Here is a 6,000-nt window from a genome sequence, read left to right as displayed (position 1 = left end):
GATGTACTTGGAACCCTTCAAAAACTATTTGAAAATGCCTGAACAATTAGCTAGGTGAAGCCATGAGCAGATGACTTGTTTATCTTTGTAGGTGAATTGAGTGAACCACAAGCATTAATATGTTAGCATTAATTGGATCCAACCTGGGTCTGTTCTCATTTTGCACTATTAAAAGATTTGAGATTTGTACTGCCTCTGCTAAGGTCCAAGCGTGTGTGTGTGTGTGTGTGTGTGTCATCTGTGTGAAAACCTAAACCATTCTCTAAATGCATTTCTTTTCTTATCTGCTCTACCCCCTCTTAGTTTGTTGAGAGGTTGTTAGCATTCCACTTCAACTTGTCAGCCTAAACATAAAAGCAAAGATTGGAGATCTCTGAGAGAAAAGAAATATATCAACAAACAATGGCTGGTCCTTTCAATCTGATCACTTTACAAACAAAGGGATGCTTTCTCTATTGTAAGAATGACTTCATCAAGGAAAGTGGATTAAGCTCTGGATCCCTCTGCTTAGAATCATCTTCCAGCACTTCGACTAATCATGTATCTACTCTCCTAGTCTATTCTTCCCTCAAAATAACAACCTCATCAGTATTACTCACTTCATTATAATAAAAGTAGGCAAATATTTATACTTCAAATAGCTCACTGTAAATACATCAAGTTCTTGTTAAGTGTGATAATTTACTAAACTGATTTTCCATCTGGGGCCAGGCATTATGCTAGGATCTCTTTTATATCTCTATTTTCCCATTTTATAGATAAGAAAACCAAGGGTCAGAGAGATTATATAAGTTTCTAAGGTCAGTGGCTTCAAGAGATGAATTTATATGCCAATCATTATGCTAAGTATTTTCATTCAAGTTCATATTTTACTCTTTTTACCATAAGCTTAGAAAGAACGAACTATTATGTTAATTTTACAAATGAGAAAATGGTAGTTAAGTAATTTATCCACAGTCATCAGTATATAGCAGAGCTGGAATTCATATCCAGGTCCGCTAACCTTAAAGAAACCTTAGTTATACTAAATTATTTTCAATAGTGCAAGTGAAGTCCTTTAGCAAAACATGATTTTTCACATTATGGATAGGTTTAAGCAACATTAAGTTACTTTTATATTTTTTCTTACAAAATTTATTTACAGGTACGGCCTTGAAAGTTTCTGTTTGGGATTTTCAAATGAACCATATATATTAATTAGTCAGGGTTCTCTAGAGAAACAGAAGCAACAGGTGATTACCTGTAATATGAGATTTATAATGTCTCACCATGGGAATGGAAGAGTCCAAGATCCATAGGGCAGGTTATGAAGCTGGTGGCTCCAATGAATATCCTTGATGAACTCCACAAGGAGAGGCTGAGAAACAGTGAAAATTCTCTCTTCTCCCTTAAAAGTCTTCACCCGATGGAATCAAATACAACTGATTGAATAGCTGGTGAACTGAGGTCAGTCTAGGTCAGAGCTAAGGTTCTTTACCTCCAGGGTATAGTTTCTCTACAGGCCTGTGCTCCATCCTCAGTCTCACTAGCTCTTACCTCTCCACAGCAAAGGACCCTCAACTTCTTTCAGCAGATGAACCTGGCTCAGCCCTAGATCCAAATCTGATCTGGAGCAGGAGAGATGTGACATCACCTCTGTTGTTAGGATGACCTTGACTTTGCATCTCAGTGTAGATTCCTAGCTTCTCTCTGTTTTCTGAGACTGCTGCTCTCCCGACTATCTTCACCCCTTGTCCCAGTCCTTCCATCCTAGTTCCTACTCTAGCAGGTCACCCTCTTCTAATGCAGCTCTCTGGGAATGAGTTCTGAGCTTCAGTACCCTTGTAGAGCCAGAACATTGACTGATAAGTCTCTCTTAGAGCTGCTTCCTCCATTCACTGCTGGGGGATCCTTGCAACTGAGCCTAGCTAGCCTATTACCCTTGCTATTGAGCTATAAGATACTTTTTTTTTCAATACATAAAGTGGAAATCATTTAAGTTTTGTTCCTTTTTGTACATTTTCCTAACTGGGAAAATGGTCTCTTCTATCAGGTGAGTCGGAATGTGTCACAGGAGCTATCAAATTCAGAGTCAATTACTTCTCCAGAATGGCTCTCTTGTAGGTGAAGAGAGGACTGGTAAGTAGAGCTTCCTCATTCACCTCTACTGCCAAACCTGATAAATGATGACTTGCTGGTGAAGAATCTTGCCCTTAACCCTGTTAGTGATTTTTAAAAATTGGTAAAGATGAGGATTTTGCTTCCAGATGAAACCTTAGCACTTTTGTAAACCCAAGAAAAAAAAATCTTCAAATTTATCGTGGGAAATCCAAACCAAATTTATCTATTATTAGGAGGCATTTTTGATGGGATTGCTCTTTTAAAGCTGTTTGTTTAATGAAGAAAAAATATTTATTTGCTATTTCTAAATCCTTTGTAAAATCACTTATGTGAAAAGTAACTAAAGGGGCTGACAGCTGGGAGTTTTTTTCTAATAACTGAGGAATTCAGATTCAGAAATTCAAAGTGAGCTCAAGCTGATAAGAGCAAAGGCGAAGAAGGAAGAGAGATAGATAATAAAAATCTAGTGTACGTTTTCTTCAAGAGTTTTGGTCAATAAATCTCAACCCTGAGTCAGAAATCTCAGTCCTGACCTAGAAAAAACAGCCAACGAAGCATGCCAATATTTTGTGTAATTGAGAAGTATCATTAGGTCACACATGGTTCAGAAGGAAATTAGTGGAAAACCACTGGGTTTGCTTCAGTGTGGATTTCAGAGACATTTAATTAAAATGAATTCAGTTCTGTTCTGGCCAACACTGATAACTCATAAAAAGGAAAAGCCATCCATCCTGCTATTATTAAATGTTGAGGATCTGGAAAGAGTACATACAGATGAGGGTAAAGATGTTTGCTTTGGGCATGATGCAATTGTACTTATCTGTAAAATTACACATCAAATGGCATTTTTAGTTGTGTATTTTATGTCGTCAGTGTGCTAAAGTTAAACATAGAGGATTCCAGTAAGACGGTCCCTAAAGGTAACATACCTTGCTGATAAATACAGCTGTTTCACAAATCTTCATTTAGAGAGCTGATGTATTCTTAAAGAATTTATGACTGGAATGCAATGATGTAGAGAAACTCATGTTGACTCAATTGTCCTGTTATCTGATTGAGGTAAGAATGAGTTAAGATTAGGAGTTGTTTGGAATCTGGACCTACCTCTCTGTTTCTCTTTCCAGGGACTAGGAATGACTGGTTCTAAATGATTTAGACTGAATTTATCTTGAAGATAATTCTATATGACAACCAGCTTAGTGGAATTTTCCTTGGGAAACATTCCGACTTTGTCCTAATTTGTTTCCTCACAAATACTCCACCTAAACATAACAGAAGAAAATCTCAGGATATATTACAAGTTTTTTTTTCTTTTGAATTAGTTTTAGTGCTCTGAAATAAATGGATTAGATAAATAATTTTACTAATTTATTGAGTTTGGTAAATATGAGTCAATGAAGGTAGAAATGAGAAAACTCAAACTACTGCCAATATTTCAACAAACCTAACAGAAATATATCAGTAGGACAATATTAACCAATATTACAAAGATTCTTTGCTAGAATTGCATCACATCATAGGGCAGAGACAATGGTTATTGTTCAGTGGTTTTGGCAGTAATGTCTGATTAATAAATGATTCAATGCAACTTGTTAAACAAAGCATTTTAGGATGTTGTCTATAGGGGAAGTTTGTGTAAAATAAAACTGTAACAGGAATTCTTCTTGAAAACATTGTTTGAACCAATAAACTCTGGTTTAATTCATAAAGCCAAACTTCTTGACCAATAAAGCCAAATACTGCACAGGGTATTGATTAGGTAGAGCATATGGGTAGAGCTTCCCACTTGCTGTCATCTCTTTTATAATACAACCAATCATGTAAGAATAAATAATTTAGAACTTGAAATTTTGAGAAGTAGCATCATAAATCCCATTTCTGAGCTAACCAGAAAATGAAGTTGGAAGATCAATTCATCACTTGAGAACTGTGAAGAAACTGCGGGATGAAGAAGAAAATGTTTAGAGGTTCAGGTATGAATCTAGAACAGTCTAAAATTGACGCTTGACTCTTCTGTTAGAGAACAGTTTATGTTCCAACGTAGGTTTTCTTAGCCTCAAGACTATTGACATTTTGACAGCTTAGCTTACTTTTTTGTTGTGGGGGCCTGTCCTGTGCATTGCAGAAGTTTAGCAGCATCTCTGGCTAACTAGATGCCAGCAGCACCACTATTCCAAATCAAAGATGTCTCCAAATTTTGCTAAATGTTCCCTTGGTGGGGGTGGGGTGGGGATGGGGTGGGGATGGGGGGTGGGGATGGGGTGGTTAAAATTGCTCCAGTTTGAAAATGATCATTCTAGGAGGACTTGATGGGACAAAATTCCCTAACAAAAATGGTCCTTCTTGGTCTTTAGTGTCACATTTCATTCTTTTTCCTTGTGACTATCCCATTATTACATATGCTGAATTTTTTTTTTTTTTTGGGGGGGAAGTATAGGGGCTGGGAATCAAACCCCCTTCTCCCACCTGGCAGGCGAGAATCCTACCTTTGAGCTCCCCTTGTACCCCCTACCATTTTCTTTTGCAGTTTTATATCTTCAACTGCTGGAGATCAATTGATTGAGCATGTAATTTTTAGAAGGCAAAAGAATTTATTTGCAGATAATCAGTTGGCTTTGATGTGATGCAAACAATTCAGGGTGTTCTAACACAAAGGAGCTAAAGACGTCAAATGGCATGTGATTGTGTTTCATTATCTATCATTAACTTCACCTCCTAGATTATCTAGCAAAGTCTGGCACAGAAAGGATTATTGGCCTTGGTAAACTGCCTCTATATCTTGTTTCTTTTGATTACCCAATCTAATGAGAGAGGGAATGTATCTTCTCCCACAATTTATTTTAAAACAGCACATTACACAAGTGGTTCTCAAACTTTTTTTTAGCAGTCTTATTTTGTTCCTCAGACATCTGTTGCAAAATTCAGTATACAAAATAGACAAAAGCAGTATTCTATTAATATGCATGTTTATAGGGTCAAATTTATAGTATTTGCTTATTATAAAGTCAACTGATACTAACAAAGACTGTTTCTGTAAAAATGCTGCTATTCAGAATCAGGAGTTGGGGAAGATAGTTTTACCAACCAATTAATTTCTGTATTTTTATTTGAGTTGGACAGTTTCAAGAAAAGCCATAATAGGGATTATGTATAGGGATTAGTATCCTGGAATTTATGATTTTACATATGTAGCTAGAGCAGTCCTGAATTTAAAAAAATTCAGAACTACACCTTACTAATAAATGACACGTTTACAGTAAATTCAAATATCTATACAGGAATGATAAGAGAAATTAGCTGCTCAAATTAATGTGTTGGTAAGTTCCTATTTGGTATAGAATATATTTCAATGGAGTGTGGCTTTTCTTTTTAAATTATAATTCTTATATATTGTTGAAAGTATATTTTTTTTTAACAAAATTTGAGCTAAATATTTATGGAACACTTGAATCGCTGCCTAGAAATTCTAAGATTCTGGGAAACACGATTTGAAATCCATGACCTTATATGTTTTTTTTTTTCATTTATTCAAATGCCAATTGCAAAAACTGTAAAGGGTTATGCCACCTGCACTTGATAGTTTTAATGGAATTTGATACCCATGGAATGTTCTTAAACCTTTTCAAAAAGATAATTAAAATTATTTAACCCCTGTAAGGAAGGAACCTCAGAGCAGCTACTGTTTTCTTTCCCCTTATGTGTTATAAATATCTTGCCCCAGTTATTTTTTTTAATTATTCAAACTTACAGAAAAGCTACACGAACAGTACACAGAACTCCCAAACACCATATAGACACAATACCTAAAAGGTCCGTGTACATTTCCTCAAAATCACAAGACAAACCTCCAAAACAGGAAATGGATATAACACTGTTTTCACCCACCCCATTCAAATGGTG

This window comes from Tamandua tetradactyla, chromosome 5 (genome assembly GCF_023851605.1).
Source record: "Tamandua tetradactyla isolate mTamTet1 chromosome 5, mTamTet1.pri, whole genome shotgun sequence".
NCBI lineage: Eukaryota > Metazoa > Chordata > Mammalia > Pilosa > Myrmecophagidae > Tamandua > Tamandua tetradactyla.
Note: the sequence above shows the minus strand (reverse complement) of the source record.